Genomic DNA, 24,691 nt, shown 5'->3' on the forward strand with positions numbered 1-24,691 from the left:
ACAAACAATAAAACAATTTAAGACCTCCCCTTCATGTCCCAGCATTTGTATTGAACTGGGAGGTGAACCTTCCTGCCTCTGCTGATTATTACACATTCTGTTCCCTTTGAGGGACTCTGGAGCCTCGCGGGTCCTTGTGGGCAAGTGAACTTGGAGGAGGGGGCAGTCAACATCACCCTGAAAGCAACACTCTCCCCCCAGCGCTTCCTAGATGAAAATGCCCCCTCCTTGAGAAATAGGTGTCCGGGGCAGGAACGCTGCACTGCCTGTGCACCTGCCCATCTCATTTCCCGCTCCCACACCCTCTAGCCTGCCTGGCTCTGCTATCTCTTTCCTTCTCAGTCCTTTAAGGACTTTACCCTTTGCCTGCTCTCTTGTCTGCATCAGCAGCTCCTCCCAGCAGAAGGATTTTTTTAAAGAAAATACTTATTTATTCATTTGGCTGTGCCAGCTCTTAGTTGCGGCATGCAGGATCTTTAGTTGCCCCCTGCAAACTCTTAGTTACAGCGTGTGGCATCTAGTTCCCTGACCAGGGATCAAACCCGTGTCCCCTGCTTTGGGAGTACAGGGACTTAGCCAGTGGACCACCAGGAAAGTCCCAGTAGGAGGATTTCTGTTCACAAGCTAATCCACCCTGGGAGTCTCCTCCTGTCATCCCATGACTCTCCGGCCAACTGCCTTGTTCCTCTGCTTCCTCCAGCTTCTGGTTCAAGTTGTCTAGGGTGGGGCCTGGGGTCTGAGATTTGACAAAGACTCCTCAGGTGATCCTCACCTGCAGTCAGGGTGCAGACCTACCAAGCTCATAGCCTCCTAGACATTTCACTCATCCTTATTGCCTGAATCAATGACATGCCAGTAAGTGTTTAATAACCAGTTCTGGGTGATGAGGACAAAACCCCCAATTTATATAATTTGCCAATTTCTGTGGTGTAAATATTCCCACATGGCCAATTTCAAGCTCCCAACATGAAGTTTACCAGCCAGCAAATTCCTGAAAATTTAACCTCTGGGGTGGGATCTCCAGATGGCCTGTCTTTATCCTGAGCTGACTTGCAACCTTCTGGATCCTGGTTCAGTGATGGATGGGAACCAGGCAAGATCACATAGCAAATGGATTATAGAAGCAGCCCTAGGCCCGGGTGTTTTGAGCAGTAGCTCAGGGCCACTACCCCCACCTCCTGAAGGACATTTCCTAGCCTGGCAGGTGGTCGATTCTATCTCTCAGTCCGGTTCTCGCCCACGCATCCTTCTCTGAACCTTCTGTGCAGGATGTGCAGGCCGGCACTCAGCAGCCATTCTGCCACCTTCCTCTGTCTCAGAGAGGAAGGCAAAACCCAGCTATCTCAAGACTTCTTTGCCACTCACTTTGGCCAGTTAGATGCCTTCTTGGGAATTTGGAAGCAGGAAGCAATGGAAAGGCCACGCTTCTGCTTTTTTTCTTGGCATGTTTGGTGGTGGGCATGTGAGGCAGCATTCTGTGGGCTGGGCCGCAGTCCTGGGGATGTTGAGAGGCAGGTTGAGGACTAGTTTTTGGTCAGTGCGGGTCCAGTGGGTGTTCTGATTGCTCCAGGCATTCTGAAGCCAGTGGTCCCAGAGCTGTCGTCTTGGTCCCCCACCTTATTGATGAGGAGGGAGGGTTAGCTTTCTTTCTGGGCCAGTTTGGTGGTGTCTTAGGGCCCATTTTGGAAGCAAAGTATAGTCTGCTTCTCCAGTCCTTCCAAGGATTTTTATAAGCACCTAGTTTCATCTTCTGCCAGACGTCGCCAGAGTGGCTTCTGTTGTCTTCATCTGAAGCCCGACTGACACACATTCTCACCATGGTCACCTCAAATTCCACGTCCTGTGAGGTTTGGAACCCCTAGCTCCATGGGGTATGTCCATGTGCTTTCTAGTGGGATTTGGTGATACACATAAAGAGTGTAGACTCTGAGATGGGACCTAGAAAAAATCTTTTCAATATGTACACTTATCAGGCAAATGCTTCTGGAAAAACGCAATAACCTAACACCATTGACAGCTCAGAGTTGTGGACTGTTACCTCTGCTGTGTGACTATGGAAACCGAGAAGGATTCATGAAGTCGTGCCCTCAAGTCTCCCCACTTTTTTTTTTTTTTATAAGAGCAATTATGCTTCCACTCTGAGCCTGCCTGCCCGAATTGTTCACACAGTCTCAACCACGGCGTTCACAGAGGGTTGGAAGGAAAACACAGAAGTGAGAATGGCTGTTGGGGGCAGGCATGCAGACGGCAGTGAGTAATGACAGTTGACAGTGATCAGGGAAACTGAAAACTATAAAAACAAAGGAAAGTGCAAGGCTCAAAAAGCATAGGCAGGAGTGGGGAGGAGGGACTGGGGCTGTGAGCACAGGGCGAGCCACCCCCTGCCCCGTCAGCCCCTGCTCTGTGGACGCCGAGGTCATCAGCACCAGGGCCCAGTCCTGGCGTGCTATTGGTGCCCACCACAAAGACCCTTCAAGAGCAGGATAAAGAATGTTGGTGCCTTTGGCTGGGGAAACATCGTGCATTTTATAAGGCTGTTTAAGATGTGTGTGTGTGTGTGTGTCGGGGGTTGGGGGGGCGGGGGGGAGGGGGCAGATGGGGAAAGGATGGTGTGTGAATATTTTTCTATCTTTTATTCACTTGGCCATTAACAATATACTCAGTTTTGTCCAACTCTTTGTGACCCTATGGACTGTAGCGTGCCAGGCTTCTCTGTCCTTGGGATTCTCCAGGCAAGAATACTGGAGTGGGTTGCCATTTCCTTCTCCATGGGATCTTCCTGACCCGGGGATAGAACCCATGTCTCCTGAGTCTCTTGCATTGCAGGCAGATTCCTTACCACTGAGCCACTGGGGAAGCCAACAATGCACTAGTAATTTTAAAGGATTCTCCACCTAAGTAATGAACTTAAAATGTCTTTTTTATCAAGTAACACATGTTTACTGAAAAATGTTGGAAAAATTTAAAAAGTGAAAGCAAGGAACCTGCAGTCACTTGCTTAACATAGCCACCGTTAACCTGTTGGAACTTTCCTCCCAGCCTTTCTTCCATGTCTGTCCATCTCCTCTGTTTCCGTCTCGGGCTTGGACAGTGTCTATATGTGGGTTCCTCTCTAGGAGAATATACATTAAAACTTAAAAACAAGTAATGATGATAGTGTGTTTATAGATCTTTATCCAACTTTTCACTTAACTTTCTTATCTTGCCTCCTCCTATCAAGGGATTTAATAAACTGAAACCAAACCCCTGTTACAGGATAGCCTTCAGTTACAATTGACAGATTTCGCAAATGAAAATACAGAGGATTTTGCAAATGAAAATACAGAGGATTTTGCGAATGAAAATATTAGAGGAAGATAAGCCAGGTGGACAGAGAATAGGGCCTGCGAGGCCTATACCAGGCTTTGGGGTACTGACATTACCCTCGTAGGGGAGCACAGAACACTGAATTACATTTTAACTTTGGATAAACAATGACTGTCCCATGCAAGTCCAGGGCATAGTTATATTAAAAAATGATTTATTGTGTATCTGATATTCAAATTTAGCTGTGTTCTATGTCTTGTCTGGTAGCCTAACTTCTAAGTGCTGGGTGGCTTCAGACACTGGGGTTCAAGCATTTTAGAGTGAAAGTCGCCCCACACCTGGAAGACTGAGTCTGTTCAGACCTAGAGGGACTGATTCTGCTCACACCTAATTCCAGGTGACTCTTTGCTTTGGCCTTGTACCTTCCTACTTTCCTCTGACTTCCCTCTGATGCCCTCTTATCACCTTGCTTATTTAACTTATATGCAGAGTACATCATGAGAAATGCTGGGCTGGAGGAAGCACAAGCTGGAATCAAGATTGCCGGGAGAAATATCAATAACCTCAGATATGCAGATGACACCACCCTTATGGCAGAAAGTGAAGAGGAACTAAAGAGCCTCTTGATGAAAGTGAAAGAGGAGAGTGAAAAAGTTGGCTTAAAGCTCAACATTCAGAAAACGAAGATCATGGCATCTGGGCCCATCACTTCATGGCAAATAGATGGGGAAACAATTGAAACAGTGACTGACTTTATTTTTCTGGGTTCCAAAATCACTGCAGATGGTGACTGCAGCCATGAAATTCAAAGATGCTTACTCCTTGGAAGTAAAGTTATGACCAACCTAGATGGCGTATTCAAAAGCAGAGACATTACTTTGCCAACAAAGGTCCATCTAGTCAAGGCTATGGTTTTTCCAGTGGTCATGTATGGATGTGAGAGTTGGACTGTGAAGAAGGCTGAGCGCCGAAGAACTGATGCTTTTGAACTGTGGTGTTGGAGAAGACTCTTGAGAGTCCCTTGGACTGCAAGGAGATCCAACCAGTCCATTCTAAAGGAGATCAGTCCTGGGTGTTCTTTGGAAGGAATGATGTTGAAGCTGAAACTCCAGTACTTTGGCCACCTCATGCGAAGAGTTGACTCATTGGAAAAGACTCTGATGCTGGGAGGGATTGTGGGCAGGAGGAGAAGGGGATGACAGAGGATGAGATGGCTGGATGACACCACCGCCTCGATGGACGTGAGTTTGAGTGAACTCCGGGAGTTGGTGATGGACAGGGAGGCCTGGTGTGCTGCAATTCATGGGGTCGCAAAGAGTCGGACACAACTGAGAGACTGAGCTGAACTGAACTGAAGCCAAGTGGAGTGTGGCCTGCGAGGCCTATACCAAGCTTTGGGGTACCGACATCACCCTCCTGGGGGATCCTCCTCCCCTGGATAGTAGGCTTGGGCCTCTGAGCCATGGGAAGGCTTCTGGTGACAGCCTGGAACCCAGGGCAGTTGGACAGTAAGCCACTGATTGCCCTGAGGGTTCAGGGCTTTTGAATTGCTGGCAACAATTTCTTCTGGGCCCTCAAGGGCTTATTTAAATGGAGTTAAAGTGCCCGGCCCCTAGTGGGAGAGGTTAAGTAGCAGAGGTGGAGGATTAACTGCTGGCTTGGGGGATGGGCAAACCTTTGGAAGGCTCTGGAATTGGTCTTTCTGTCTCCCAACTCTCCCCCGCCCCCTGCAGCCCCTCACATTGCTTTCCCCATCAGGCAGACTCCTGGTACCCTTTTCTCTCTGGTCCTCACCAAGGTTCTTAAACATGGGTGTATCTGTGGGTCACTTGCAGAGAGGCAGGTACAGTGTGAGGAAGAAGAGCCTCTTCTTTAAGCGTTTGTCCCTGAGACCTTGCCTGGTAGACCAGCTCTGGGGAGTGGCAGGGGAGCTTACCTTATACCTCCACCCACTAGCCCATCCTCCTCCTCCTTCCCTCCTTTAGGGAGATGCCCACCTGATTTTGAGGATTGGAGGTCTCTGGGGGAGCAGACTGTCAGGGTGGGTACCTCCCAAGGAAACTCTGACCTGGCGGCTCTCTTCCTCTTTTCTCAGCAACCACTAAAGAGAGGGAGATGAAGGGGGTCTAATTCCACCAACCCCTGCCCCTCAGTAACAAGCATGACCCTGGCCCCCTGCCAGCCTCAGTCTGGAGGTACAGAGCAAGAGGGACCATCAGCAGGTTGGAAACCAAGTAGCCAAATAGCCCAGCTCTGACTGAGGGTCAGCATGGGGTGGGGGTGTGGGGGACTGGTCCCTTTGGTCTGGGGCCACAGATCTCTGAGGAGCTGCAGCAGCCAAGGGCTTTTAATCCAGGGCCCTGAAATTGGGGTCTGTCCCCTACAGGGTGTGCCAAACTGCTTGGGGCCTGAGCTCAATTGGAAAATATTCTAGAGGGATATGCAAGGGAGGTGGTTAGGCTAATATTGCAACAGCTTAACCTGGGAATCTTGTGACTGGAACCAGGGCAAGGGATGGACAGAAGTCCAGGGAGTGGGTTCTTCTGCAGCGTTTGCTGATGAGAAGGTAGGGAGGAATCGGGGTGACAGCACCCTTGCTCTGGGTGTGTACAGTGGGCGGAAGGTGAGGCAGTTCTGTGCCGGGAGGCGCTGAGACCTCAGATCCAGGCTCCGGACTAAGTGGTATTACTGGCCCTCTGAGAGAGCCCCGCCCACCTCTTGGGCCAGAGGAGAAGGTTGACATTGCAGCAAGAGGGATTTGAGTGGGATTAAGCAAAGGCCTTGCCTTCTGGACCATGTATATCTAGAAGACAGGTTCTGAGTGTGGTTTTTTCCCTTGTCAAGTCTCCCTGCAGATTGTCAGTGTCCTGAGTGGGTGAATGAACAGCTCCTTTTAACTCCACTTAAATATCACAAACGGGGAGTGAGAGGTAAGGCTCTGAAAGGCCGAGGGAGGCACTCTGGGTGAAGAAGGTGGCTTGGTCTGCTCGTCGCTCGCTTCCCACTGTGTCGATAGCTGAGCTGGACCCCTGCCACTCCCCTGGGGCAAGGTGGCTTCACCATAGGCGACCTGCCCAGTGGGACAAGCACTCCCAACCTCGCCACCCTTGGTTTAGTGCTCTGCCCTCACTGTCTTCTACAGTATTCTTGCCTGGGAAATCCCACGGACAGAGTCTGGCAGGCTACCTTCCATGGGGTCGCAAAAGAGTCAGACACAACTTACAACTATGACTAAACAACAACAACTTCTGTCTTAGAATTATCCATAATTTTTGAACAAGAGCCCCAAAGTTTCGTTTGCTCTGGGTCCCTCAAATCCAGCAGCTGGTCCTGCCCTGGGGGCCCTGCCTGTTTTCTTGGCCTGGGGAGCAGAGGCTCCTGTGTGGCCGGTGCAGCTGGTAGGACCCAAGGAGGAAGTGGGAGGCTGAGTCATGTGTTTCTCTCTTTCCATCGAACTCACCAGCCAGACCACCTGCAGGAGCCGAAGGCAGGCCAGAGGCCAGGAGAGTTACCGCAGGGAAGACCATCTAGTTGGACGGTGGGGCCTAAGCAGCCACTGACACTAACCATGCCTGAACCCACCTGGAAGAGGCAGGTGTAGCCTCAGAGGGATCATGAAGCTGGGAAGGGGAAGAAGCAGAACCCCGCTCGTCCCCACCTGTTTCTGTGTTTTCACTCTCGAGGCCCCTTCACTCCTGTGGTCTCATTTAGTGCTGTGAAAAATGAGATCATTGTTATTACCCCATTTCCCGGAGGGGAAAACAAAAGCTTGGAGCTCTAAGGTTGTGGACCCTAAGTATGGGCGTCTGGTTGGCTGTCTCCGGTGCCTAGTGTTCTGGTTAAAATAAAAATGCCAGCATCCTGGTCCCAGAGAGTCCTTACTGAATAGGTCTGCGAAGTGATGTGAGGTTCAAATTTTAGGAGCTCTCTAGATTTGGGGCCTTCCGTGGTCTTTGCCCAAGGTCACACAGCTGGGAAGCAGCATCACAGGATTTGAACTCAGGGCTGACAGTTCCAGTTCCACTAACAGCATAGTGGAGGCTGGGACTTGGACAACACAGGAAGAGGGCTTTCAAGAGAGGGACACTCATTATGGGGTCCCTGACACCTGCCAGGGTTTTCCCATTTACTCCTCATGACATACCTATGAGGTAGGCATCATGTTCCCATTTTACAGATAAGCACATGGAGGCCTTGAGACATCAGTAACGTGGTACCAGTAGCTCTCACTGTGATGGCCCTGGAGATTGGAGTGGACTGTGCACCTAGGCTGCACAGGAGAATCATGAAGGAGCTTTAAAATAATACCACCCTGGGGTCCTGACCAGACCAACTGCTTCAAAATCTGGGTGGATTTTTTTTTTTTTGTACAGAATTGCCCAGGTGGTTCTCATGACAGCCAGGGCAGTGAACTGTGATTCAGAGGAACAAATTCCCCATCCTGCTGTGAAGAAAAGGGTGGGGGCAGTCTAGATGACCCCAGGTGACCTCAGGCCAGGACTCCACAGTTACCTAGTGGCCTGCAATCTCCACACACCCTTTCTTCTTGGATTTGCAGAAAGATGCCTGGGAAACCCTGGAGTGATTTAGGGCCTGGGGTGAAGCGGAGGCCCCTCCTTTCTCTCGGGACACATGCATCCTGGATTAGGGTAGCCTTCACCAAGGACTCCTGGTCCTGGCTGCTATGCTGTGAAGGACACCGAGTCTGAAAGACATGGAGTGTAGAGACAGATCAGTAATAGAAACCCCACATCCTGCTCGGTGGTGCCGGACACCTCCCCCAACTGCCTCCCTGATGGGGCTATGACCCATGACCTGGGGGAAGCTCTGGTCTCGGTGCTGCGGCCAGAGCACGGTCCACCCTCGTCCTGGGCTCATGTGCTTTGGGAACACAGCCCTCCAACAGGCATCGATTCAGCGAGTTCCTTCTGCCAGGCCCCTGCGGGCCTTCTAGTTTTTCCTAAAAGGCAGTCTGTGTGCACCTCCATTCTGCCAGTTAGGTGCATGGTGACTTTTGATCTCTCTCTGAACTTTTATCTGAGCTGGGTGGCCAGAGCAGCTGGGCATGTGCTGGCCAGGGTGGGAGGTGGGAGGCGGACACACAGAGATTTTAACTGGGCCCCACATCTTTCCATCCCTGGAGTTTACCAGCAATGGGATAAAAGCCCACCCCCAGACCCTGGAGCCATGGACTATGGGGAGAGAGATCGCTGGCTTTGAGCTTGACCATAGGTAGAAGGCTTGTGGGAGGAGCTTGCCAGATATGCCATGTGCTGAGGCTCCAAGGGGTCCCGTGAGAGGCGGATGGGTCAGAGGCCAGAGGTGGGCTTTCAATCCTACTGCTTCTCATCTGTCCAAGGTGGGGGAATCCAAAGGAATCCTTTCGGCACCCACACATGTGCACCCCATGAGTACATTTCTCAGAGTCATCCTTGACAGACAAGGCGTCTACGGCAAACAAATGCTTCTCCCCTTTGTGCTCCGTTACACCCCCAGGGTCAGGCGCCGTTGCAATGGCAACTCCATAAAGCAGCATCTCCCTGGGTCATGGCCTTCCCTGCTTCATGCTCTCTCCTCTTCACTCCTGCTCCCTGGATCTCTTTTCCAAAGAAAACACCTGCAAATCGAGCCAACCCCATGACAGGCGTTTTGTTTGGGAGAATCGAGGATAAGCCATAACCTTGAATTTAGTGACGTACTGTGGTCATTGGAGGCTGGAGGAGCAGTGATGAGAGTAGGGGGAGTGGGGGAGTCACAAGACAGGACTGAAGGTCAGGGCAGTCCGGAAGGAATTTGGTTTGGTTTTTGTTTATTTTTGTTCATTTATTTTTTTAAGTTGACCTTTTTATGTTGAGATCATTGTAGATTCTCATGCTGTTGGAGGAAGCAACCTAGAGAGCTCCCGTGTAGCACAACTACCCAGGGTCACCCAGTGGTAACATCTCATGAAACCATGGCACAATGTCACAACCAAGATATCACTGTTGATATAAATGCCCCATCTTACTGTTTCCTTGGTTTTGCTTGTACTCATCTGCATGTGTGTTTAGTTTCAATAACTCTATCGCCTGTGTGGGTTCATATATCCACCACCACAGCCAAGATACTGAACGGTTCCATGACCTCAAGGATCTCTGGTATCGCCTTTTATAACCACTACTACCTCTCTCCTCCACTCTCCAATGCACCTCCCACCGCCCCGCACCTTGCCCAGGATCTACTCATCTGCACTCCATTTTCTATAATTTTGTCATTTCAAGTATGTTATATAAATGGGATCATATACTACATAACCTTTTGGAATTGGCTTTTTTTCACTGAAAATAATTCCCTGGAGATTAATCCAAGACTAAATCAACAGTGCTTTTTATTGCTGAGTAGTATTCCATGGTGTGGATATACTGTTCAACCATTTACCTGTGGAAGGTCCAATTTTGGGCTATTAGGAGTAGTCTGCCATGTACATTCATGGACAGGTTTTGTGTGTGTGTGTGAACATAAGCCTCCATTTCTCTAGGGTAAGTGCTAAAGAGTGCAATTGCTGAGTCATATGGCAAATGCATGTTTAGTTTTGTGAGAAACTGCCAATCTGTTTTCCAGAGGGGCTGTCTCATTTTGCACTCCTATTTGCAATGCATGAGTGACCTAGTGTGTCTGCATCATTGCCAGAGTGTGGTGTGGTCACTATTTTTTTATTTGAACCATGCTGATAGATGTGTAGCAACATTTCATTGTGATCTGTATTTGCATTTGCCTCGTGGCTTTCAGTGTTGAAGGTATTTTCCTATGTTCATTCGCCATTTGTGGATCCTTTTCAGGGAAATGTCATAGTTGAATTAGAAGTGAGTTTCCTGTAAACAGCATATTGTTGGATCACTTAAAAAAAACAGACTCTGCCAATCTCTTCCTTTTAATTGGTGTATTTAAATAATTTACATTAAGGCAAATTATTAACATGTTAGAACTTAAGTCTGCTGTTTTATTGTTGATTTTCTGTTTGCTTTCTTTGCTCCTCTTCTCTTGCCTTTCTGTGGATTACTTGAACATTAGGAGTCCATCTTGATTTATTTGCAGTGATTTTGGGTGAGTCTGGGCTTCCCTGGTGGCTCAGAGGGTAAAGCATCTGCCTGCAATGCAGGAGACCCAGGTTCGATCCCTGGGTGGGGAAGATCCCCTGGAGAAGGAAATGTCAACCCACTCCAGTATTCTTGCCTGGAAAACTCCATGGATGGAGAAGCCTTGTGGGCTACAGTCTATGGAGTCGGACAAGACTGAGCGACTTCACTTTGGGTGAGTCTATGTGTATGGTTTTCCTAGTGGTTGCTCTGGGTATTACAACACACACTCATAATTTATCTAAAAGTGTCAACATGTTAGGGACTTCCCAGGTGATCCAGTGACTAAAATGCTGTGCTCCCAAGGCAGAGGGCCTGGGTTCCATCCCTGGTTAGGGAACTAGATCCTGCATACCTCAGCGATCCTGTCTGCCACAACTAAGACTCAATACAGCCAAATAAATAAATAGATATTTAAAAAATTAACAGAAAGAAAATTTTTTAACACTTTCAGTGAAGCATGGACACCTCCCTCCTGCTTAGCTGCCTTTACTTTTCTCCTTAAAATTTTTTTCTAGATGGGCTGGGAGGTCTGAGAACCCAAGAAGGAATTAGATGATGGTGTGAATCTGGCACATAACAGTGCCCACACCCGAGGGACCCTCCTTGCCCCACATTGCCCCTGGAGCTGCCACGTGGTGTCGGGAGAAGCTGGCATCCTCACCAAGGCTCCGTGGCTCAGCTCTGCCAGACGCTGCAAGTTTACATCGCCTGCACCTGCCAGGCTGAGACAAGCACTTGTCAGCCCAGAGCCTCTGCAATTAAAGTCTTAAGAGTGGAGTCTTATGAGTGAGAGGGGAAAAAAAGCAATTTCTCATTTAACATGTCAAAAACTGCTCACCCAAAACTCCTCAAAGAGACATCAGGCAGGGAAGAAGTCCACATCAAAGCTCCTCAGAGGACCTAGCCCCACTTGCTCACCCAGTGCTGTAGCAATCTTCTTGGTAGGAGGTGAGGAGGGGGGAATCGAGGTGTGACTGGCTGGAGGTGCTGGGGTGTGGACTGCAGGAACCCCAGAGCCTCACCATATGGGTGCCAGGAGGTGGCGGAGGCTGTCACAGAGAGCCAAGTGGTTCTCAAAACCCTTTCCAAGGGCTGGGGTGGCTGCTTAGTCCACCCACAGCCCATCTGCCTGCCCCCTGCTTGTCTGTGGCTCCACCCTTCACCCTGTCCAGGCTCTGGATCCTCCTGCTGGAATGGCCCCGGGACCCACCCTTCTCCCCATGGTGTGCATGTGATGCATGTGTATGCGTGTGTATGTTTATTTTGCATGCGTGTGTATATATGTGAATGCAGACATTTTTTTTTTTTTTTGGCCAAGTCGTATAGCTTGCAAGATCTCAGTTACCCAACAAGGGACTCAACCCTAATTGGGGTAATGATAGCCTGGAATCTTAACCTCTAGGCCACCAGGGAACTCCTGCAGGCATGTATTTGTATATATGTCTTGTATGAGCATGTGTATGTGTATATGTAAATAGGATGCTGGTGCATGCATATGTATATATGTGCATGTTTATATCTGTGTGCATGCACTTATGTATATATATATATTGGTGTATAATGCATGTGTATATATGTAGGCATGCCTACATGTAGCTGTGTGATACAAGTGTGTATATACAATGGTTGTGCACATGCATGACATGTGCGTTTTGTGCTTGCATGTATATAATGTATGTGTATATAGATGTGTATCATATGTTCAATTTCCTCAATATGCAACAAGCTAATATGATTTGATAAAAAACAGCTAAACAACCCAACAGAGAAAAAGACGATAGAAAAATGTAATTCATAGAAAATAAGATTTAAATAGTCAATTGAATTTCAAGTACATATAAACCCTGACAAAAGAAAACCAGATTAAAGAATATGGATACAATGATCACACTATGTCTAGTGGGCAAAATTAAATAATATTTCACCTCACTGATAGGAAAATTCAAAATGATATATTGCTCACTCTTTATACAAACGCTAAGATCCACTGAGGCAAAACCATGCAGGACGTTGACATCTCACACATGCCTGGCAGAAATAATCTGCCAATATATACTGAGAAGAAAATAATTCACATACCTTCTGACCCAGTATCCCACTGTGGGAGCCTCTTCTACAGAAATAAAAATAATAGTCTATGAAAATCGACATAAAAGAACGCTTTCAGCATTGGTGGTGGTGGGCAAAACCAAAGCAAAGCAAACAAACAAACTGGAAACAACTGAAATGGGCAGCTTTTAGAGGGATGATTATATAAACTGCAGTAAATTCACACCATGGCTTACAGAGCAGCCCTGAAAAAGTGAAAGTCGCTCAGTCTGACTCTTCGCACCACATGGGCTATAAATTCCATGGAATTCTCCAGGCCAGAATACTGGAGTGGGTAGCTTTTCTCTTCTCCAGGGGATCTTCCCAACCCAGAGATCAAACCCAGGCCTCCCTCATTGAAGGTGAATTATTTACCAGCTGAGCCTCAAGGAAAGCCCAAGAATACTGGAGTGGGTAGCCTATCCCTTCTCCAGTGGACCTTCCCAGCCCAAGGAATGGAACCAGGGTCTCCTGCATTGCAGGTGGATTCTTTACCAACTAAGCTATTAGGGAAGTGGCACGTGACAAGTGAAAGTCGCTCAGTCGTGTCTAATTCTTTGTGACCTCATGGGCCATAGCCCACAGAATTCTCCAGGCCAGAATACTGCAGTGGGTAGCCTTTCCCTTCTTCAGGGGATCTTTCCAACTCAGGGATCGAACCCAGGTCTTCCGCATTGCAGGTGGATTCTTTACCAGCTGAGCCACAAAGGAAGCCCAAGAATACTGGAGTGGGTAGCCTGTCCCTTCTCCAGTGGATCTTCCCAACCCAGAAATCGAACCGGGGCCTCCTGCATTGCAGGCAGATTTTTTACCAATTGAGCTATGAGGGAAGGCCGATCTATCTGGGAAGCCCACTGGAAACCTTAGAGAAGAGAGAATGGAGGGAAGGAGGAGACAGTGATTATGTTTTCTTTATTTGTCTTTGCATTGTTTCACTTGCTAAAATGAAGATACATTACTGTTTAAAAAATGGCTTTAGTGATGTATAATTGGCATATAAAAACTCAGGCGAATATTTAAAAGACAGAATTTGATCAACTTTGACATAGGTATTCAAGATAGTGAACACATCCGTGAACACTCCCCCAGTCTATGCTTCCTCCCTACTCCCTGCCTTCTCACACCCAGACCTTCCCTAGGCAAACCCTGATCTGCTGCTCTCTGTCACCAAAGATTCATTTGCATTTTGGGGAGTTTTATATAAATGGAATCATACTGTACATGCTTTTTTGTTCTCCTTCCTTCACTCAGCCTAGTTTTGAGATTGGTTCACGCCATTGTGTATATGAATAGCTCATTTCTTTTTATTGCGTGTCCCAGTGCATGGAAATAACAGCTTCTTTATCCATTCGCCTGTTGTTGGGTTGTCTTCAGTTTTTGACTATTACACATGAAGCTGCTAAGAACATTTGTATTCATGCCTTTATTACCCAGGAATGGGATGGGTAGGTCATGTGATATACTTTAACTTTCTAAGGACTGTCAAACTTTCCCAAAGCAATTGTGCCATTTTGTATTTTCACCATCAGTGTTGGGAACTCTAGATTCTCCACATCATCATCAATGTCATCAGATGTTTAATTTTAGTCATTTTGATAGGTGTGTGGTGGTATCTGACTCTGGTTTTAATTTGCATTTCTCAAATAACTGATGATGCTCACTATCTTTTCATGTACTTATTTTTCATACAAATCTTTTTTGATGAAGTGTCTGTTCAAGTCATATATGAGGATTTTTTGGGTGGTCAGGGGAAGGGGGTTGTTTGTTTTCCTAGGTTCCGTAACACTGAAGGTTTCTTTTATGTTCTTCATATGCAACCTTCTTTAGATATGTGATTTACAAATATTTTTCCTTGTTTGCATCTTTCCATTCCCTTAACAGTCTTTCAAAGAGCAAAAGTATTAATTTTTTTCTTTTAAAAATTATAATAACTTTATTGAGATATACTTCACATTCCATACTGCTTCCCAGGTGGCACAGTGGTAAAGAATCTGCATGCTGATGCGGGAGAAGCAAGAGAACACAGGTTCAATCCCTGGGTCTGGAAGGTCACCTGGAGAGGGAAACAGCAATCCACTCCAGTATTCTTGCCTGGAAAATTCCATGGACAGAGGAGCCTGGTGGGCTACAGTCCATAGAGTCACAAAGAGCAGGACATGACCGAGTGACTGAGCACACACACACACATCATACAATACCACTACAGTGTACAGCTCAAAGATATTTAGAAATTCACAGGTATGTGCAAATTTGTAGAACATTTTCATCACCTCATCCCCATTAGCAATCACCCCACCCTAAGCCCTAGGCAACTCCTAATAAATGTTATTAACTTTGACGACTCCGATTGATTTTTTCTTTTTATGTATTTCTGTATTTAAGATATCTTGGCCTAACTCAAGGTCACAAAATTTTCTCTCTCGCTCTCTTTTTTTTTTTCTGGAAGTTTGTAGTTTTTGGTTTCCATTTAGGTCAATGATCCATTTTGAGTTGCTTTCTGTAGTGGTGGGTGGTATGAATTGGAGTGTTCTTTTTGCATATGGATGTCCAAATGTTTCCTTTGTTGAAAAGACTACTCTCCTCACTGAATTGCTTTCGCACCTTTGTAAAAAATCAGTTGTACAGGGATGTACAAATCTATTTCCATTCCATCAATCTATTTGTTCCCCTTCACACTAATAGCCTGCGGCCTCAATTACCGTAGCTTATGGAAGTCTTGATATTGGGTAACGTTAGCTCTCCAACTTCATGCTTTTTTTTTTTTCAAATTTGTTTCAGCTGTTCTAGGTTCTTTTATATTTTCATGTGAATTTTAGAATCAGTTTCTCAATTTCTACCAAAAAGAGCCTGCTGGGATTTTGATTGGGATTGCCTTGGATCTATATATAATTTGGGGGAACAAAGTGTCTCTCTTCATTGACTTAGATCATTTAAATTGCTCTCAGCAATGATTTGTGGTTTTTAATGTACAATTCTTAGACATCTTTTTGTCAGATTTATCCCTAAGTGTTTTGTATTTTTGACGTTATTTATGATATTTAAACTTTTAAAATTTCTGGTCATTACTATTATATAGAATACAGTTGATTTTTTTTAATGTATTGATATTTCTCCAGTAATCTTACTAGACTCCCTTATAAGTTCTAGCAGACATTTTTCTAGATTCCATTAGATTTTTTACATAGATGGTTACTATCATCCGCAAATAATGACAATCTAGGTTTTCTCCTCCCCATTCTGAATGCTTTTTTTTTTCCTTTGGCTTACTTTACTGGTTAGAACCTCCAATATGATGTTGACTAGAAGTGGGGGAAGTGAACATCCTTGTCTTGTTTCTGATCTTAGAGGGAAAATTTTAGTCTTTCATCATTTATTTTGGTGTTAGCTATGGATGGAGGAGCCTGGTGGGCCGCAGTCCATGGGGTCGCTAAGAGTCGGACAAGACTCAGCGACTTCACTTTCACTTTTCTCTTTCACGCATTGAAAAAGGAAATGGCAACCCACTCCAGTGTTCTTGCCTGGAGAATCCCAGGGACGGGGGAGCCTCATGGGCTGCCATCTATGGGGTTGCACAGAGTCGGACACGACTGAAGCGACTTAGCAGCAGCAGCAGCAGCATGGGGTTTATAGATGCCCTGTATAAGACTAAGGAAGTTCCCTTCTTTTCCTAGTTTGCTAAGAATTTTCTCTTTTGGGGGGTCACCAATGGATGTTGGATTTGTCAAGTGCTTTTTTCTTTCTCTATTTTGAGATAATCATATAGCTTTTCTTTTAAGTTTGTTAAAATGGTGGACTGCATTGATTGATTTTCAAATATTGGACCAGTCTTTGTTCCTGGGTTTCCCCCTTGTAATGTTGCATTTTTCTTTACGTATATAATGAAATTTTTAATACATTTAATAAATCATTAAAATTCTAAAATTTTGCTTAATGATTTTGTACCTTGTTTGTGAAAGATATTGATCTGTGGGTTTTTTTGTTTTGTTTTTTTTTGCGTTTTGTTTGTTTTTTTGGCCGTGCTGGAAAGCTTATGGGATCTTAGTTCCTTAATCAGGAATTGAACCCAAGACCATGGCAGTGAAAGTGCCAAGTTTTCACCACTGGGCTGCCAGAGAATTCCCAAGTCTGTGTTTTTTTTTTTTTTCCTGTAACATCTTTGATTTTTGTATCAGGGTAGTACAAGCCTCATAGAATGAAATGGCAAATGTTCTCTTGCTTCAGTTTTCTGAAAAAGCTTGTGTACAATTGGTTTTATGGGAAGTCCCCTACAAACAAACCTCCAAGTTGCAGACTTTCAAAGATGCAGATATGCGCTCCATCAATGTCAGGCATGAGTGAAGTCCTCTGTCTCCTCTTGCTGCTGGCCCTTCAGTTCTACCACTGCTTTTAGCTCCCCTGTTCCTTATCCATGTCACTTTGTCCCACTCCATTTCTAGAGCCACAAAAGACTGTCCCAGCATGTTTCAGCTTCCCTCTGGGAAGGTGAAGGATATTAGAATTCCTGCCCTGCCCTTTGGGACTCCCCTTCCCACACACCCCACCCCACAGCTCTGCTTCTTGGGCACTGCCAAGGCTGCTGATATTTGTCGTCTACTCTGTAACCACTCATGGTCGATGCTTTCTTTATCGGTTGGTACTAAAAGTAGAAGATCAATAACGTTATATTATTATGACTGTATATAAAAATTCAGTGCACAGCTGAGTGGCGTATAATGATTACGACTTTGGTGTTTTCCTTGGGCCTCTAACTGTCTTCCCTTTTGCTGGCATTGCCTGCCTCTATCTTATGCTGGAGTTCTTCCAACTCATCAATAACAGATAAAGTCGCTGGAATGCCTCTGTTAGGGAGAAGACCCTCTGGGGTTCTTGCTCCTGCTCTAGCCTGGAGGGTTGCTGATGGGTGCCACTGCTCAGCTGGCATCTTGGGGATGACCTCCCTTTGTGCCTCACCTGGGGTAGAATCGAGGAGTCCAAGCCAAGCTATTCCTACTACTAACTAGTACTACCCATACTACTAGCACTACCAGTTCTACTAGTACTACTACTACTGCTACTAGTACTAGTACTACTAGTATTACAATACTACTAGCACCACCACCAGCCCTGCTGCTAATTAGCACTACTTCCGCTTTTTCTAAATTGAGGTGAAATTCACATAGCATACAATGAATTGTTTTATTTACTTATTTTTATAAGTTGATGCCTGAGATTTAATTTCATTTTTTATTAATTTTTTTTTTTAGCTGCACTGTGCAGTATATGGGATCCTACTTCCATGACCAGGGATTGAACCCATGCCCCCTGCACTGGGAGCACAGAATCTTAACCACTGGACCACCAGGGAAGTCTCAATGAATCATTTTAAAGTCTACAATTCAATGGTATTTAGTACATTTACAATGTTGGGCAACCATCCCCTTTATTTAGTTCCAGAACTTTTCTTCACCCCAGAAAGAAACTCTGACCTCATTAAGTCATTACTCCCTGTTTATCTGTTCTCCCAGCTCCTGGAAACCACTGCTCTACTTTCTCCCTCCAGGGACTCTGCCTATTCTGGACGTTTCATAGAAATAGAATTTTACTCTACGTGGTTTTTGCGTCTGGCTTCCTTCGTTCAGCATCGTGTTTTCAGTGTTCCATCTGGGTTGGATCGTGCTCAGAACTTCCTTTTTAAGCCTGGATACTCTTCCATTGGATGGGTGGACCACATTTTGTGTCTCTATTCATCTGCTGATGGACGCCTGAGTTGTTTCTACCTTTTGATGATGGTGAGTGAAGCTGCTATGAGCATGTGTAGGAGTATTTGCTCGAGCCCCTGTATTCAGTTCTTTTGGGTACACACCTGCAAGTGGACTTACTGGGTCATGGGTGATTCCCTGTGTAACTGCTGGAAGAAGCCCCATTACTTCTTGGCACTCCTTTGTTGGGCTAAGCCTATCCAAGTCACTTCCTAAGGAGGGTCTGTGCAAGGGATGTCCTCTGAGACCTTGCATGGGTGCCAGCCCCATCACAGCCTGCCCAAGCTGCTCCTCCCCTCACCACTTTCTGCCAGAAAGTGATGCCCTACCCAGGGTGGCTGGGACACAGAACCCAGCCCTGGACCCAGAACTATTGCATCTGACCGAGACTGATGGAAAATCCAACAGAACAGTTGGATTCATCAAGGGCCCTGCTCACCCTCGACCTGACTGCTTTACAACTGGCCAGTCCTGTTCCCTGTGATGGGTGAGGAAAAGGGGCTCTGGGAGGGCAATAAGTAGAGAAGGGCTGGGAGGAAAAGGAGGGAAAGGGTGCCCTACTTTCCCTTTGCCTTTCATGTCATTGTTTCAGCATGAGCAGTTGACTGATACAAGGAAGGAACACAGGTCAGAAAGTAGATGATAGGTTTTCCTGGTCATTCAATTTCTTAAAACCATGTTGCATTCTTTCTGCATTCAAAGTAAGTTCTGGCTTGAACAGAAGGTGTGGCCTTTGGAAGTCATCAATGTTCCCTCTCATTGGTTGTAGGCATAATGCACGAGCCTCATTCTCACACTCAATCTCACTGAACTCCTTCAGGTCCACAGAACTCCGTGCTCATGGGGCATTGCCAACGCTATATGCAAGGGGGCGTATCTCCAAATATCTGCTCATGCACACACTCTAACATCCCACAGACTTCACTTACAAAACACGTGTCCAAAAATAAAATTATTAAGACCCTTAATCCAAGCAGAGGTCCCTCTGAGCATGCGGCCCTGTGTGGCTTCAGAAGTAGTTCTCCATGAAACCAGCCCTGTTTGCGTCTATGTACACCTGTGTGTGTGTGTGTGTGTAGTCATGTAAATGTTTTACAACATGTCTTATCATGTTTTAAGGGCTTCCCTGATAGCTCAGTTGGTAAAGAAACTGCCTGTAATGCAGGAGACCCTGGTTCGATTCCTTGGGTAGGGAAGATCCCCTGGAGAAGGAATAGGCTACCCACTCCAGTGTTCTTGGGCTTCCCTTGTGGCTCTGCTGGTAAAGAATCTGCTTGCAATGGGGGAAATCTGGGTTCGATCCCTGGGTTGGGAAAAACCCCTGGAGAAGGGAATGGCTACCCACTCCAGTATTCTGGCCTGGAGAATTCCGTGGGCTGTATAGTCCATGGGGTCCCAAAGAGTTGGACATGACTGAGCAACTTACACTTCACTTATCATGTTTTAAAGTATTTATTTCTTTGGCTGTATCAGGTCTTAGTTCCCCCATGTGAGCTCTTAGTTGGGGCATGTGGGATCTAGTTCTTTGACCAGGGACTGAACCTGGAACCCCTGCATTGGGAGCGTTGAGTCTTAGTTACTGGACCACCAGGGAAATCCTTTGCATTATGATTTAATCATCTATCTTGGAAAACTTTCTCTATAAACTTCATATATTCTATAAAAATGTATGTAGTTCTTTAAAGTGGATCCTTAAAATTCCATTAAATGTATCAAAATATATTTAATCAATATTCTATTCATAGACGTTTTCCCTCCGTTTCACTCTTACCAACAATACTGCTTCAAATATCTTTGTGCCCTTAAGCAAATGTTTTTTCCCCACAGTTTCTGGAGGCTAGGTTTCTAGAATTGGAACTGCTGGTTCACAGTATACAGAGATGTGAATATTATAACAGACGTCAGCAAATGACCTTTCTTCCCCTTGTGTTTATGTGGTTGGGACAAATTACCAGTTTCTTTGCTCTCAACAACACGTGCCTGTTTCAATACTCCTCCACCAACATTTGGTACCATCAGAGTCTTCATCTTTGCCCACAGGATAAGGCAAAAATATCTCATTGTTGTCCACTTTTATTTAGTGATCAGAAAGATCAAGGATTTTCTCATATTTATTCATCCATTTGTATTTCTTCCTTTGTAATCTGATTATCTGTACTCTGTGAATGTTGCTCCTTTCTTTTTTTAAAAAACTAAACATTTTAAAGAATACTTATTTTGTTTATATGTTTACTTGGCTGTGCCAGGTCTTAGTTGCGACACTCGGATTCTTCCGTCTTTGTTACAATCTTCAAGCTCTTAGCTGGAGAAGTGGGATTTGGTTCTTTGACCAGGGATTGAACCTGAGCCTCCTGCATTGGGGAGCATGGACCACCAGGGAAGTCCTCGAAACAGACGTTTAATGTTAGAATGGAAACTTATAGAAAAGCTTCCAAGCCAGTGCAGAGCTCCCATACACCCCCACCCCGGGTTTCTGCTAGTATTAATACATAATGAAAATGAAGTCACTCAGTCGTGTCCAACTCTTTGCGACCCCACGGACGGTAGCCTACCAGGCTCTGCCGTCCATGGGATTTTCCAGGCAAGAATCCTGGAGAGGGCTGCCATTTCCTTCTCCAGCGGACCTTCCCAACCCAGGGATCAAACCCAGGTCTCTTGCATTGCAGACAGACGCTTTACCATCTGAGTCACCAGGGAAGCTCTCTTGGACAATTAATACATAAGGATGGCACATTTGTCACAATTAACAAATTAGTATTGACGTATTATTACCAGCTAAATACCAGCTAAAGCCTGTGCTTCCTTTAGATTTCTGTAGTTTTTCCTTAATGTCCTTTTCCTGTTCCAGGACGCCATCCAGGAAGCACGTTACATTATTGGTCACGTCTCCTCAGGCACCACTCAGCTGTGAGTTTCTCAGACTCTCCTTGGTTGGATGACCTTGGTGCTTTGCGGGAACACTGCTCAGATACCTTGCAGAGCGCAGCCACTGGGACAAGTCTGATGTCGTTCTCTGGACCGGACTGGGTGGTGCGTTTAGGGGAGGAAGACTTCAGAGATAAAGGGCCTCGCTCAACTTGTCATGTCAAGGGCATCTGACCATCGTTGCCGATGTCGACCTTGACCACCGGGCTGAAGTTGTGTTTATCAGGTTTCTCTGTGTGACCTGACTCTTTCCCCTCTTCATATCGCTCTGCTGCTTTTGGGTCTCTCTGTCACCTGCTGTGCCTCTTAACAGGGTGAATGAGCTGCGGTTTCCTCTCTGCACCTGCTGGCCTTGCCCACTGTGTCCAGCATTTGGGTCCTGTGGTCTCAGGGTTCTCACCACCCTGCTGGCATCACCCCCTGCCCTCAGGGCTCTGGGGCATTTGTTTCTCCACATGGTTGGAATGAGGTCCCCTGGCATCCTGGTCTCTCACTTTTGCTTCTAACACTGGCCTCCTAGCTGGTCTAGGAGGGCTGCACAGCAGCTCCCAGGCCATACAACCCACTCAGACATCAACCTACACATCCCAAGAGAAACACGTCTTCTTGAGAACCGGCCCCTCTCAGCCTTGGTGTCTCCTGTCCTCACGCCTCTCAGACCCACCGATTCTCCCCAAACATCCCCAGACCAGCTCCCTCCTTTTCTTGCCTCCTTATCTCACCTGACTGGACTGCAAAGGCCTCCAGGCCACAAGGCTGCCTGGGTGCATCTCACCCAGCACTGAGGTTTCTTGGGGTGTGGGACTTTCAGTGCTAAAATGGGGTGCTGGGTCACCCTGCAATTGTGTCCCTTCTTCCACACCAGCTCCCCTCCAACAAATATTCCCTAACAGCTACAAGCCTGTTCCTTTAACTGAAATCTCATATCATTTCTCTTCAGCTGAGACGCCAAAGTGACTTCAGAATAAAAGTACCACACAGCACCAGAGCACCTGGGGAGTAAGGCAGCTTGCAAGGGACAGACCGCGATCCCTGTGCCTTTAGACCATTTTGTCTTTAAACTGAATTCGTTTCCCACGGTAGTTGTAACAGATCACTACATACTGAGCGGCTTACAACAGCAAAAATGTATTCGCTCACAGTCAGTAGTGCCAGTTCCCCGTGGAGGCCCTGAGGGGGCACCCTGTCTCCCAGGGGGTGCAGGCCACCCTTGGCGTTCCTTCGTTGCATCACCGCAGTCTCTGCCTCCGTCTCCCTCAGCCCCCTCTGCATGTCTCTCTATGTCTCTGCTCTTCATGGAAGTCACTGGTTTAGGGCTCACCCCAAATCCAGGAGGCTCTCATCACAAGATCCTTAACTTAATGACACCAGCATGAACCCTGTGTTTTCTTCTTTTGAGGTTCTGAATAGACAGGAATTTTGCGGGGACACAGTTCAACCCATTCCAGAAGTCCTGGAGGTGGATTTGTGCTTGGGGAACTGGAGGCGGCATCCGCGTGGGGTCTTCTCAGGACCTCACACCTGCCCATCCTGCTGTGTGGAGCTGAGTGGCTTGTTTGCGGTCAGGAGGAGGCGTAGCAGCTGGGGGTCTCACCTGAGGAGGGAGTGGTAGCAGGAAGGGGCGGAGCTTCGGGGAGCCCCGAGGAAGAGTCCACACCTGGGCTCAGGGCTGCCTCAGCTAGGCAGGGCTGGCAGGGCCTCTCTGGTCATTGGATGCCCGCTTCCCTGGGAAGGATATGCCCTTGGCTGAGGACCGTTCTTCCACTGAGTGACAGAACCTTCCACGGTGGCCCAAGAGCTCCAGGCTGTCTGCCGGAAATCAGCCCCTTATTCCTGAAGGCAGATCCGGGTAGTCTCCCCCCAACTCCCTGAAGTTCCCTGACTTCCACCGGTCAGGCTGTGAGGCCTTTGCTGTTTGAGCAAACTGTCGTGCTGGCCCCTGACCCATGCCCTCAGAGGGCCCTCCCCAGGGGAGCAGGGCCTTCCCCCAGGGCAAGTCCTCTCCAGAAGGCCTGCAGGCGTTGGCCTACTCAGCCTGCTTCCAAGCAGACCCCACCCAGAAGCCCTCCTGCAGCTCCACCCCCTCAGCTCTCAACAGGTCTGGAGGGTGAGGCCCATCTCACAGAGGGGATGCTGGGGTCTGGAGAGGTGGAGCCCCTGCCCCACTCTCAGCTTAGGCCAGGCCGTCTAATTCCAGAGGCCAGCATCTCCCTTGTTTCAGGTCCCCCCAGGGGGACTGAGGGCCTCTGAGCATCCCCAACCTGGGTCCAATTTCCCAAAGACACCAGATTCCCTGGGGATTACATTCATGCTGAGTGACGGCCATGGGCCTGCCGTCCTGGCCCCTTTAGGGATGGGATGTAAAAATAGACAGGCTGACTTCAAGGGCCGAGATTCCTCTTTCCTTGGCCTTTCCTTAAACCCCGTCCTGCTGCCTCCTCCTGCCTGGCTGAGCCTTGCCAGGGTGTAAGAGGCCCCCAGACAGAGCCTGGAGTACCCCCTTCACACCAACTCTGCTCTGGGTCCCTGCTGACTGGGGAGGGAACCAGGCACTAGGCACTAGTGGGGGCCACGCAAGAGGCCACCAAAGCAAGGGAAGGGACACCCATGGTCACAAAGCAAGTGGACAAGTTTGAGGATGGGCACTTGGAACTTTTGCCAAGTCAGAAGAGCTTTTGGGGCAAAACCTTTCATATTCATGAGAATATGAATAGCTTAGGCCCATCTCACAGCATCCCCTCTGTGAGATGGGCCTTACCCTCCAGGTAGCTTAACATACCCTAAGTCACCAGAGTTAGGTATGTAGAAAGGGGAGGAGGCTGAACAATGGAGGGAAAGCCCTGGGGACTGATCTCGTCTTGGGATTAAAGATATTAAGACTGGCCAGTAATAGTAATGATATTAATATTATTTCTATTAATAATAGAAAAATTATGGCAACAGCTGCCACTTTTTAAGTACAGACTACATGCCAAACACTTTGCATATAGTGTTTATTGCACCAAGCCCTTGCATGGATTCTGGAACCCACTATTTTAACTTCATCTTACAGTGAAGGAGACCAGGGCTCAGAGAGGTGAGGTAACTTGCCTGAGGCGACACAGAAGGAGGCAGAGCTGGGCCTTGATCCTGGGTTTCTGGCATCTGGCACTAACTCCCGTGGCCTCTCTGTGCTGAGGGGAGCCCATGGTACATCCATGCCATGAGCTTTCCATCGGCTTGGCCTCCCTTGGGCCAGCACCCACAGCTGGCCGAACCTGTGATCTTCTGGGCTCCCCTGGGCTCTGGAGGCAACAAACACTGCGAGGCAGCCCTTGATCCCTGAGCACGAGCCAGACCAGCATCAGGATAGTGAAAGGGAGGGCTAATTGCGGCTCCTTATTCATGGTCACATCCCAGTCCCCTGAGCAGGTCAGGGCCTGGGGAAGCACTCACTGACCAGCTGCGCGGTGCTGAGCACACCAAGCTGCCAGCTTGTGCATCCATGCACTCAGGCCCTAATTTGGACATGACCTC

General features: G+C 47.3%; 1 non-coding gene across 1 annotated transcript; it reads left to right on the top strand.

Moving 5' to 3' along the window:
• The first annotated feature begins 10,402 nt into the window (after positions 1 to 10,402).
• Positions 10,403 to 10,474, top strand: TRNAC-GCA (transfer RNA cysteine (anticodon GCA)). Its single transcript has one exon. It is a non-coding gene; the product is annotated as a tRNA-Cys (tRNA).
• The last annotated feature ends 14,217 nt before the right edge of the window (positions 10,475 to 24,691 follow it).

This window comes from Bubalus kerabau, chromosome 4, assembly GCF_029407905.1.
Source record: "Bubalus kerabau isolate K-KA32 ecotype Philippines breed swamp buffalo chromosome 4, PCC_UOA_SB_1v2, whole genome shotgun sequence".
Taxonomy (NCBI): domain Eukaryota; kingdom Metazoa; phylum Chordata; class Mammalia; order Artiodactyla; family Bovidae; genus Bubalus; species Bubalus kerabau.